Genomic DNA, 12,687 nt, shown 5'->3' on the forward strand with positions numbered 1-12,687 from the left:
CACTCCCAGCATTGCTCCCACCGGTGGAGCTGCAGCGGGGACCAGGCCATGGGGCATTGCCCAAGCAGGCAGAGGCCAGCAGTGAGTCAGGGCAATTGTCCCAGACACAGGACAGACTAAGCTCTAGCTAACCTTTCCCAGCGCTTTACACTCTTGTCTCCGGGGCTCAAGTCAATGAGATTTCCATTGGGAAATCCACTCACTGCTCAGCCTGGGTGCAAAGCAAGTGCAACAGGCTACCAGACTGGGGCGGAGGGCAGGGCTACAGGAGGGGAGGGCGGTGGAGAATCAGGCCTGACGAAACCCAAGTGTAGCCAGATGCAGAGTCTGGCTCATAGGCTGGCAGCCAGGTGTCCAGGAGAACTTAGCAACAACTTCATATTACAAGCCTCACTCTGTATGTGTTTCGGGGCGGAGGGGGGGGGGGGGAGTAGGGGAGGGGGTTTGGTACAGGAGCCAGGAGCCTGAGGCCGAACAAACCAAAGCCAGTGGCAGAGATTCCAGTCAGCCAACAAAGGCTGAAGATCATCAGGCGGATTTTAACGAGCTGTTACCTCGGGCAAGTTCTGCAGCCGCCTGCCGAGGCTGCAACGAGATCAGAGATCGGCAGTGCTCCTCTTGGCGCAGGGGAATACGTGTGAGCACGCACCACGCCTCGGGGCTGCAGCGGAGGGCGGGGGAGGGGGTCTGGGTGCACATGGAGCTGCCAGTGCGCGTGTACAGACCAGGTGTAACTCAGATGGCACCCCGCTGACGCCAGCGATGCTTACGCTGGGCTAGGACAGGCGTCAGACCAGAGGCAAGCTCTCCAAGTCCGCGCTCCGGCTGAAGGGGCAGGGAACAATTCAGTGACAGGCTGCTCGGGGCGAGTCTCAGAAATGAGGCAGGGTTTACGCTGGTCACGTCTAATACCTGGGCTCCCCTTCAAAGGGAAGGAGAGAGACGGACTCTCCCAGGCAGGGGAATGGTGCCGGGGCTCCCATGTTCCTCCCAGCAGAGGTGCTGAGAAGAAGGGTGCAGGAACCCAGGCGAGGCACGCACTTCACACAGCAGCTCTTCTGCTCCCTGCTACAGACAGATGCAGAGTCCAAACAGGTACTGCTCCCAGTCACCACCTCTGGCTCTGCCAATGCCCCTCCGCCCCGACCTGCGGCACCCCTCCTATTCACCGCCTGGGTTCCGGGCCTTCCTTCTGGCTGGCCAAGGCTCTGGCAGCCGGCCGTTCTCAGCCCCCTGGGATAGCACTGACCATGGGCTGTTGCCTCTCTAGGGGCTATGGAGTTGCCCGCCGCCTCCATACAGGCCTCCTCCAGATGGGCAGCAGCCACCGGTGCCAAGCGTGGGAGGAGGCAGAGTCCTCTGCCCCTCCCTGTACAGCACGGATTCACGGGGAAGCGCGGCCACGCTGCTGGGAGACACGTCACGTTGCTCATACCCAGACCTCCGCGAAAGGTGGGGTGAGGCTGCTTCAGGTGTTCACTCGCCTTCCAACTCCCAAACAGTCCCAGGCACTGTTCCCGCTCAGCTGTGCGTGTGTGCACACACCCCGCGCACCTGGCGAAACACCGCGCACACAAACATTTGCACACCAGCACAACAGTTTGCACAGAATAAATTTTTTGCGCACATGGCCTGTCAAAAATTAGAGGGAACATTGGTCCCAGGTGCTTCTGATCACAGCTGCCCCCTGCCCCTCTGGCACCCAGGAAATGCCCCGCAGGCAGCTGAGCGCAGACGTGGCATTTCTGTCCCAATCAGCCCTTCCACAGCACAGGGGTCACGTACAAGCGGTAAGGCAGGGGCTGGGGCCACTGAGTGGAAGGATGGGGGCGGATCAGAGCCCAGCATACACAACCAGACACAGAAACCTCTAGCAGGGTCCACCCCGCACGCCCACACTGCCCGCCGAGCACCGGGGACACACAGCACGGGCAGCACAGGGACCGGAGGAGTCAGCAATCCGGCAGCTAAGCAGCCCTGACGCTGGAAGGGATGGCTCTGGAATAGAAACCATTTCACGGACGGTAAATGATAGAGCTGGAAATGGGAAAGGTCTCTCAGGTCCCATCACGTTAATTTCCCCAGGGGTCAGTTTGCAGGCTTGTCCCCAGCAGTCTGTTCTCCTGGGGGAGGCGTTTTCTCGTCTCGTGTTAAATTACCCAAGTGACAGGCTTTCCCTCATTGCTTCTGGGAGACAAACCCACAGCCAGAGAGCATCCAAGTGCTAGGGTTACTGGAGAACAGTTTATTTCACTGTAAAGCACAAATCTAACCATTTGGACGCTAACACAAAGTGGGGCCCGCGGGGAGGGGAGGGGAGGGGAGGGGAGGGGATGCTATGACTCCGGTGGGAACCCAAACCTTGGATTTCCCGACTGGGCTGTGTTTTAAGTTTGGACCCCAGCACTGCGCTGACACGGGTTTGCTCTTGGCTTTGATCTATCACTTCTGTTTTGTAGCACTGGTCCCCCGCAGGGTATTGGGGAGGCCTGCCCTGTTCTGTGCAGGGGAGCCCTCGCTGCTCGGGACTCACCAGCTGCACCTTGCCTGGACACAGCCCACCTGAGCGGCCCGTTTTGCGATCACTCTCTCGGCAGGCTCACGCTGCGATGGCCACCTTGCTTTGTTACTAATCAATGAATGGCCTCCCACTGTGCCGTCCCACCAGGGTATTGTTCTACGGGGAGGGATCCTTTGCACTTCTCCAGATCACTTGCCATCACTGGGTGAGTCTTTGCCTGCTCTTCCCAACACATCTGGGTCCCATTCAGGCCTGGGGTAAGAGTTAAACCCGCAATGAATCTCCCTCTAGTCTCAATGTTTTACCCCGCTAGCCTCTCGTGTGCCCACAAGACATCCCGCTGCGGGCCGTCTGCAACTCGACTCCATCAAATAACCCGCTCCCAGCAGCGACCCCTGCAGGGCACCGCTGGTACTTCACCACGCACCGCTCTACCGGTCCCGATCAGAGCAATCCGGGAGCACCTCTACTACGCTCTGGCTATAGGTTCCTTCCCAGGCTGTGGGGCTCAGACTAGTCACGAGGAACGAATGCAAGAGCCCCAACAGCATTTCCCACCTCCCCCTGCCAAGGCCGCATCACAGGGCGAGGCTGGCCCCAAACCACCTGGGAGTTTTGCTATTGACTCACTGGCAGCAGGAGCAGATCCCTAATGTGGCCCTGGGATGAGCATTCCTGCCTGTGCTTAGTCGCGTCCTGTCGGCTCCTGGTAACCCACTCCAGCCTCTTGGCTGGCACAGAGCTCCAGCGAACCAATGGGCCACATTCTCCTTTTGAAGACTGGTCCATATTTCCTCACTCCCCACTGTCTGCTTTCAGACCTGTGCCGGTCCGGGCTGGTGAGTGGTGGCTTACCGAGCTGCCCACTCTCGGCAGAGCTGACGGCAGCCTTTGCTTGCTCCTGCTGACCCGTACATGGAGGCCGACATTTCGACAGTGCCCAGGGAGGCTGGCGGCCCCACTTCAGACACCAGGAAGGGCCCCTGGGCTCCAACACCCCAACAATCAAGCCCAGAAGATGTCTCAGGTTTGCCCCCAAACTCAGGAACCACTTTGGAACATGCTGGTCTCGCCATCCCTAAGCCGTCTGTCCCCATCCTACACGTGTTCTCACACTGACCTTGAGTTCACAGCTCCCTTCGGTAGCATCCTCTGACAGAGCGGTTCTGTCTCCCAGCCATTGCAGGACCATCTGCTGCTGGATTGCTAGCAGCGTCTGATCATATTGCTCTCCGCCTCCCCCGGCCCTTTGCTGGCTTTTCCTTTTAACATCCTCTTATTTATAGTATTTCTTAACACCTCTGGCTACCAGTTTTCCATCCCACGCGCCTGCCTCCCTGACACTGTTCCTGCCATATTTAGCCGCCACCATACGTTCTCGCTCTGCTCTTGTAGCCTTTTCTCCATCTCTCTCTACCACAGTGCCTGGTGGCAGCTGCTAGAGGGAAGCAATTTCTGGAGAGAGGTTTAAAGGCAGGGTGGGGAAGCAGAGAGAGAAGAAATCCAGGGCAGTTATAACATCCCACAGCCCCTTCCCAGTGCAGGATTCTGGGAGATGGGGGCCTGGGCCAAAGCCACTGGAAAAACACTCACAGGCCTGGGATCAGGCACTCTCAGAAAAGCCGGGGAAAAGCCTCCAGCCCCCCCTCCCCTCCTTGTCTTTCAGCCTGCCGGATGCACGAGGGGGGCCGGGAACCGCGTGCATGGGGAGTGAGTGTAAATGTGTTTAGCTGTGCAGAGCCCAGCCCGAGAGCCAGGGTCACCTTCCTGCCTTGGTAATTTTCCTTGATGGAAAGAAAGATCCATTTTTAACAGCTCTGCGTTTCGCGGGAGACACCGTTCTCCCGACTGCATTAGGAGGGGGAAACCACAGGCCTTTGTTCTTTCGTCCAGCGCTGACAGTTTAATTAAACCCAGTTTGTGACAGGGTCAGCGGGGTCACGCGTTCTCCAGTGAAATCTCAGATCGCCCCATTTCCAGCCACTGGGGGCGATTAATGAGCTAGCCCCTCATTCCGGTGGAGGTGTAAACAAGGGAGCACAACGCACTGACTTGCCTGCCTGGCTCTTTCTGCAAGCTAGTCCAGGGCCCTCCAGCCCCCAGACCCTTCCCTGCCTCACACCTTGGCACAGACACAAAGGATTTGGGCTACCTGTTAGCAGCGGCTTTGTCCCCACATGCAGCTGGGGCTGGTGAGAGAGAAGGCAGGGGACAAGGGCAGAGTACAGCGCCGTGCACAGGGGTAGACCAAAGCAGCAAGGCACCCATCGGCCCATGGTGAGCTCTGCTCACGTCAATTCAGGAAATGAGCCACTGGATAGCCAACCTCTCCCTGCACTTGCCCTGCCCCAGATCTGATCATTGTCTGCCCCCAACCTCACAATTAACCCCCCAGCCTGACAAGGGAGGGCCCTGTAGCATCAGACAGGTGCCCCTGCCTTCTCAGCTGAGGCCTGAGCAGAGCACATGGCCGGGCCCAGGGCACAGGGCAGCCACCCCACAGGAGTGTCTGGGAGAGAAGCCTTCGTCTTAATTCCAAGAAATGGCTCATCAGAGAATACGCCCTGAGCAGTGCCCGACGGGAGAGCCATCAGCCTGGGCTGTCCCTAGCAATACAGAGGGGGACAGGCTGGGAAAGCCAGTGGCCCTGACCATTCCCAGCAATTCAGGGGAGGTGGGAGTGGGACTTGGGGAGTCGACAGTCCTGCCTGTTCCGAGAGGTCGAGGTGAGCGAGGCCCCTGCGCATGCAGCCTGGGATCGTCTCCGCTGGTTCTTGCCTGTCGTTCCCGGAGTTCAGCTCAGGTCAGAGGCTCAGAGTGAACAACCACCCCCTCCATGACGGTGATGGAGAAACGTTACTTGCGGCACAGAGCCGAGTAACTAATGGCAGTTGGAGCAGGGCTTTCAGACCATAACATGCCACAGGAGTGGATGATGATTTGATACTCCGGCCTGGGAGACAGCAGAGCTGGGCTCTGCCAGGCTCCGACCCTACCCAGCGTGTGCCCCGGCAGGTCACCCCCCACTGCGTGCCTCAGGCTCCCAGCTGCTCCTCCGGCTCACTCGCCCCGGGCTCTGGGGGGTGGTTTGTGAAGGGCTTCGAGACCACCATACAGTGGTGAGCGCTGCACTGCCAGCATCTACCTGCCTCGTTGCTTTACTAACATGGCAATGAAGAGTCACAGATGTCAAGGCCAGAAGGGACCGTGCTGACCCTTCAGCCTGGCCTCCTGCAGGGCCCAAGCCACAGCACCTCCCCCAGCATCGCCTGCCTGCAGCCCACAGCTGCTGGCGGCGCTAGCGTGGGTGTTTACACACGATTTAACGCTGCCAAGGGACACAGAATCCACCCTGGCCCCGGGTACGTCGTTTCCATGGGTAGTGCCTCTCACTGTTAAAAATGTGGGGTGCATTTTTAATCTGAATTTGTCTAGCTTCAACTTCCAAGCACTGGAGCTCAAAATGCCCTCTGCTCCCAGCGATCCTTCCCCAGAGCACGAGGAAGTCACCTCCTAACAGATAAAGCAAGTGTGCCCTGGGTTTTGTTGTCTCAGGCTGCCCTGCGGGGCAGGTGGTGGCTGGGCAGGGAGATCTCCCGTGGGGAGTCTTGTGGATTGGGTTGTGGCTGTTTTGTTGGGACTGGTGCCTTTGATAAATAAAGGGAGCTGAGCTGGCTCTGCTGGGCTTGGGGCCATAGTGCTACAGACCCCGCCCTACCACTGTACCTCGGCCCGCCCTGCAGAGACCTCCGGGCAGCCAAGGGCCAGCAAGAGCCAGTCATGGCATGGCTGCTCGCACTGGAACTCCTAGAGCACTGCCCAGCTGTCAGATGGCAGCAAGGTCAGTCTCACCTTGGGAGGGGTGGGAGGTGCAGCTTGCTGACCTAGAGGTGACAGGCTCCGATTGCGTCTCACCTGAGCCCTGCAATCCCCAGCACCTCCCTACCTCGCTGAAGCTATGGAGAGAGAGGCCGGTCCGAGTGCAGAAGTGGTTTCTGGCTCCTGTGTCAGCAGGGACCACTACGCGGATGTATTGTCTGCAATGAGTGATAGGAGCGTGGGAGGGCCAGGGAACGGGGGTCAGCTAGGAGAGAGGGGAGGAGGCTGAGGGTCTCTGGCAGGAGAGAGGCAGCTTGGCATGAGAGCTGCAGAGAGAGGGACCATAAGGCTCTTCAATCGCTGGAAAAGCCTGAAACCTGAGCGAGGGAATAAACATGCTTTTGGCCTGCTGTCTGCGTCCTGAGCAACCTTTCCAGGCAAGGCTTCGCCCACCTGGTGGCAGCCTGAGACAACAAAACCCAGCACCTGCTCTGCAGGTCAGACAGGTCGGAGAGGGGCCATACTGCCTTGTCCACACACTCAGGCTGCACCAGTTTCTAGTTAAATCGGACCAAAGGCCCCTGTTGACACTCTAGGTTTGGTTCAAGACGAGCTTATTTCAGTTTAACTTAAACCTGTTCCTAGCCAAGCTATATCCACATAGCCCGAGCCACGTATACAGAGCGCTAAGAGCATCCATGTGGCCCTTGGCACTGGCTGGACTAAATTAATTTTAAATCTCACCTGCAGGTAAACCAGTGTGATTCTGCACGTAGACCAGCTCTGCTCTGGGACTCGCTCCCCCCTCAGCCCCTCCCATCTAAACCCCGAGTCTCCCGCTTGGGAGCAGTGCGGACCCGGGAGGGCCAGGGCAAAGCAGCCCCCTATGGGAAATGGCTGACAGGAGCCCCGGGCAGCGAGTGTTGCCATCAGTCTCCTGAGCCTCCCACTCAGTCAGCCGCTGCCTTCCTGACTGTGCTCAGGTCACTAGCCCTTTCTGCTGCCCGGGTGGGAATCCCAGCAAAGCCTCCACGGGCTCCGGTTCCCCCTGGAGCTCCAAGCTGCACAGACTTTGGAGCACTGAGTGTGCCCCATGCTCTCAGCCCTGCAGGGACCAGTCACACCCCACACCCACCTGGGCTTGCACTTAACACTGCGAGGCACGGGACAGGCTTGGCTGGCAGCGACGGCAAAGTAAAGCCGGAGTAATTTAACAGACAGAGAGCGCAGTTTCTCTGGACTGACACCAGCGTAGAGAAGCAGAATCTGGCCCAGTGTCTCTGGATTCAGGATTACAGCACTGCAGACGCGTCCCAGACCCTTCCTGGAATACCCTCCAATCCTTGGAGCTCCATGGTTACTGCTAGAACATACCAGCTCATAGCGAGGACAGCAATTATTAAGAACGACACCCTACAGCAAGGGAGCGTTTGGTTTCACACACACCTTCCTCCTTCACGTACCCCGCAGCACTTCACTCAGCGAAGGATTAGACACAGGACATGCAACAGCTCTCTGGTCAGCTCACCTGAGCTCATGCACAGCTTGGGATACAAAAGCCAGCACAGAGACAGTGGAGTTAGCAGCAGGAGATGCCGTTTGGACCATCAAAGAGCAGCCGGAATAGCTGCAAAATCAGGATCCGGGGGTAGTCACAGTTTCAAAAAACAACATTTCAGAGAGTTCCAGCAACGGCTATTTTCCCCACCAGGAAAGGCCTAAAACACACTCATAAAGGAAAGGGTTGGAACAAACAAACAAAAGAAGAACAAGGAGGCCACAGTGAAACAGGCCAAGGGCTAAGAGCTACCACACCACACAAAGTAAGGTCAGAAAGGATTTCAAGCCGTCCGTGCTGCCCATTTGCATCTCTTCTGCACCCCCTTTGTCCGGACACTTGCATGTTAGACCAGGAGCTGTTCAAGGCAGGGATGGTCCCTTCTCAGCTGTCTGCACAGCTCCGTGCGCACCAGCATGGACTATAAATAATCACACTGCAAAAAGAGACAGAGAGGGAGCCGTGACAGCTCTCACCATCCCAGCCCCCGCGGGGGCCACCCCACATCTGTATCCCTCTGGTGGGATTTTATTTCAGAGCCTGGTATTAAAACCCAGCACAGATTAAAATGAAAATGTTCCTCATTACCTTAATTGTTTTTTCTTTTTATGTAATAGGAGCCTTTGAAGCAGGATGGCCCATCCTCATGCTCCACCACCGCAGAGCTGAGACCAAGAGAAACGCCAATCCATAATTAATTGGAAGGGTGCATTATCAGCTGCCATTACATATGCCAGTTTTGGGCACTGATCCACCGTCTCACACACTCCAAGCTGGCAGCCCCCGGCTGGTTTTAACCCTTTTCAATACATTTGTGAACGGACTCTTGGGACCAGCTCTCTGGCAGGCCAAGGAGCTTATTCCAAACCCGCTGGCTCTGCCAGCAAAGACGCACTGCAGAGGTGGCGATACGTCTGTCTAGGTGCTTTCCTGGCCCTCAGCCCCCTAGTGCTGCAGCTCCTCACGCTCATCCCTGGGCTCTATCCTTGCACACGCCTGTGAGGCAGGAACTATTATCGCCGCTTTACAGCTAGGAATTGAGACATAGACTAGAGGAAGCGACTCGCCTGAAGTCTCCCAGGGAGCCTGGGCCCCAGCCCAGTGCCCTGTCCACTAGCCCACTCTTCCCACTCACACGAAGTACAAACCGATCAACCTGCTGAAGGAGATCACTGGGTCAGCAGCACCAAAGGACACTGCTCTCAGCTATGGGGTACACCTAGAAAGAGTCTAGGACCACACCATGTGACTCATCCGCCCTCAAGCACCCCGCCTCTAGAGACAGCCAACTAACGTTCAAGCCAGGCTGTTGCCCAGAATCCTATTAGCATCTGGTGTTTACATTTGCCGTGGAACTTGGATGGAGACAAGAGGATGATTATTATTTAGAATTTGAATTGCTTTGTTAAAAGACTTTCCCCCACAAGAATGGTACCAAGAACCCAGCCACCCACAACGGCCAAACTGCCCCGACAACCACAGCCTGGGACAAGCCAAGAAAATTAATAACAGTTTAAAAAGCACAAACTCTTCCCCAAGTAGAGTTTTTAACCCTCAAAAATGAGACAGGCCAGATGCTCCGTGGAGTCCCCTAGGGCTATTGACTTTGCATGGGAGGCGCCCAGATACCACAGTGCTGGGCAGCAGGCTGGACGGGCAGATAGAACGTTTGTAAAAAGAGGGACGCAGGACACGCACACAAGGTCCCTCGTAATGTATGGCATACTCCTCTCCCTCCTCCTAGCCGCTCAAACTCAAGCTCCTGACTCCCGGCTAACCTTCTGCTCATCTTGGGTGCAATACAAACCACATCCGGGAAAACCACAAACTAGCCTCATTGCAGCTCTGCTTCTCCAGCATTCCCAACAGCCCGGCCTGGCTTGATTCTGTTCTTAGCATTACGGGGACTCGCTGTCCATCTGGGCGCTTACGCAGCACCCAGGGCCGCAGTGTCTGAGCAGCGCTGCCTCTGTTTTGTCGCACCAAGTCTGTATCAGCCCCTGTGGCATGGGGGGGTTATTCCAGCAAGAGCTGGGGTAAGAATCAGCGTGCTCTCGGGCTGGGGAGACGGGGGGTCGAGCCCAGAGTCTGCACTCTGCACGGGGCGGGGGAAGACCAGGGTGGACTGACCCCTGGGACATCCGCAGCCCTGAAACTCACGTGGGAAGAGAATCTGGGCTGGGGGATCAAACCCGCCGCCAACCGCTCATGGCGTTTCCGAGGTAAAGGAGCTAACGGGAGCTCAGTCGCTGACCAATGGCAAAGCGCCAGATCAAGTCATCTGGTGCCATAGTAACGGCTGCCTCATAAACGGGCCCTTTTCAGGGTGCTTGGCACAGGCCACCCCGTCTCTTGTCCTTTTCTCTCACACACAAAACCGAGGAAACAATCTTCCAGCCACTTCCCCTCGCCCCCTCCCGCCGGCCTCCGCACCTGGAGGGGAGCAGGGCCCGGCCTGTGCTGAGAAATGGCCTGACGCATATTCTCCCTGTCCCCGGGGGAGCCCCTAACAACGGGGCCAGAGCTGTGCTCTGAGCGAGGCAGGAGGCTCCTTCACCAGTGCCTCTGGAGATGCCCCTTGCCAGGACCCGCTGCCCAGCGTGCCCCTCCAACGCAGGCCAGAGCAGCCCAGGGGCCGCTGGGCACCGAGTGGCAGCAATCCACCTGCCAAGGGCCCGTCCAGACCCTTCGGGGAACGCTCTCCGGGGCGCGGTGCCAGGGGAGAGCCAGCTCCCGCTTTGTCTGAGCCTGAACAGCCACCCCCGCCCCCCAGCGTCCCACCACCAACACGGGAGCCATGCAAATAACACACGGCGCCATGGTGGTTCTCCCCAGCACCTCTCCTGCGCCAGGTGCAGCCTCCCCAGAGCCCCAGCCCTTGCTGCGGCTCCCACCTGTGTCCCATCCCGCCTCCCCCACCCCACCCCTTTTGATAATACAAGGGCCTTTTTCCTTCCGCTGAAAGGCTGTGCAGATCCAGATGCATCCTGACGCGCTAATTAGTGACTGAAGGTTACTGCTGCCTTTGCATTCATTATGGTTTTATTAGCAGCTGCCTCCTTGGTTTCACCTTCCCTCCATCTCCCACCTCCCCGTGGGCTAGGCACACTTCACAGGCCAACAAAGCAAGAGCCTGCAGGTCTGGGGATGGAAGGGCTGAAGAGATCATTAAGGAGACACCGAACAAGGGCACTCAGTTCTCTCGGGGCCAGCACGCCCTCCCAGGCTGCAGGTCTCCTACACTGAGAGAACAGCAGCACGGCTGTGTCCTCCCAGTGCTTCAGCCCCCCTGGAACGAGGCTGAATGGGCAGGCAGAGGGTCTAGATAGTGGCCCAGCCCAGTACCCAGAAAGCACTTGGCATCTCTCCCTTCCCCTCTGTGCACACACAGAACAGAGGTGGGAAAAGGAACCGCAGCAGATTTAGGTCACACCCCAGCCACCCAGCGTCCACCCAAAAGGGGCCCTGAGAACACCCCCCCCCCCCCCCCCCCCCGCAGAGAGGTTCCAGCTCCATCCTGCCCAGCTCTTGGTAAGCGCTGAATGCACAGACTGCTGTCTCCATAGATCACATGCTGCCTTCTCAGCTGGTCCCTGCCCGGCAAGAACCGAGGGCAAAGGCACTCCAGAAAGATTCACACAACGACACGTGCTAGAAATTCCTTTCTTAATCCTCAGAGCTCAGGCCCAGCCTGCGCGGGCTCCCGACAATACCGTTCACACAGGATCAGCCACTCACAAGTCGTGCAACCCAGAGACACGCTGCACCAACAAGCCACGCATCCTGGGAAAGAAAGGGCACAATGGAGACTCCTGGATTCCAAGACAAGCGTGCCCCTGAGCTGGAGAAAGCGCTTCCAGCACTTCCAGCCCGCAGCATCCAGCATTAGCATCTCCTCTAGCTCGCTCCCCACGCTACACACCATGATATACACTTGCAATGGAAATGCTCTCCAGGCACAATCAGAGCTCCCGTCACTACTGGGGACAGTGTCCCTACCAAACTGTTCCATGACAGCCGGGAGAAACCTCATGTCTGACACTGGCTTTGCACCCCAATACCTCAGCCCTCTCCTTCCAGTTCCTCCACCGCCACGCTTCTCTAAGGCCCAAAGAAACACTTGCTTCCAACACAGCTGCCTTGCTAGCCAGCCAGAACATGTCACACCTGGAAACCAGCTCCTAGAATGCCAGCTGGAGTTCAGCATGGCGGCACAAATTGAAAGCCAGCAGCACGCCCTTTAGGAGCAAGTCTAGCTCTGATGCAATCGACACAGCAGCTCAGACAGCACATCCGCACAGCCCTGACGCTTCACACAGCACACACAGCTCTACCAGAATCAGCTCTATCAGAATCACACAAAGATGGGCTTTGCTGCTGGCCACGGTTTGCATTTGGTATCCCCAAGCTGCGGATAATTCCACCCCCTGCTTAGGGCTCGCCAGAGTGGTTCATCTCTCGTAGACAGCAGGGTAAATCCGAAGTAGCTCTGTCCAAGTCGATGGCGTTACACCAATATAAGCGAGTTTAGAAGCAGGCCCACAAGAGGATCCAAATGAAAGACATAGGAAAGGTATTGGAGAAACCAGAGCTCACAGCCTCACTTCATATTTAAAAGTGTCACATTTCAAGGTCTCTGGGACTCCAGCTGGACAGGGCCCCAGGGCGTTTGTGTTCCTTTAAATTTCACATTAGCACAGACAAACCTGCATGTCACAATACTAACATTGCCCAGCCAGCCTGAATACTAAGCAGTTTGTTAGGCACTGCTCTTTTCTTTAATAACATT

At 57.2% G+C, this 12,687-nt stretch overlaps 1 protein-coding gene across 1 annotated transcript in view; it reads right to left on the bottom strand.

Moving 5' to 3' along the window:
* The window catches only part of SLIT1 (slit guidance ligand 1), a 148,500-nt gene that overhangs the window by 98,383 nt on the left and 37,430 nt on the right, over nt 1-12,687 (bottom strand). The gene's annotated exons all lie outside the window — the stretch shown is intronic.

The sequence above is a fragment of the Natator depressus genome, chromosome 7, assembly GCF_965152275.1.
Source record: "Natator depressus isolate rNatDep1 chromosome 7, rNatDep2.hap1, whole genome shotgun sequence".
In the NCBI taxonomy this organism is placed as follows: domain Eukaryota; kingdom Metazoa; phylum Chordata; order Testudines; family Cheloniidae; genus Natator; species Natator depressus.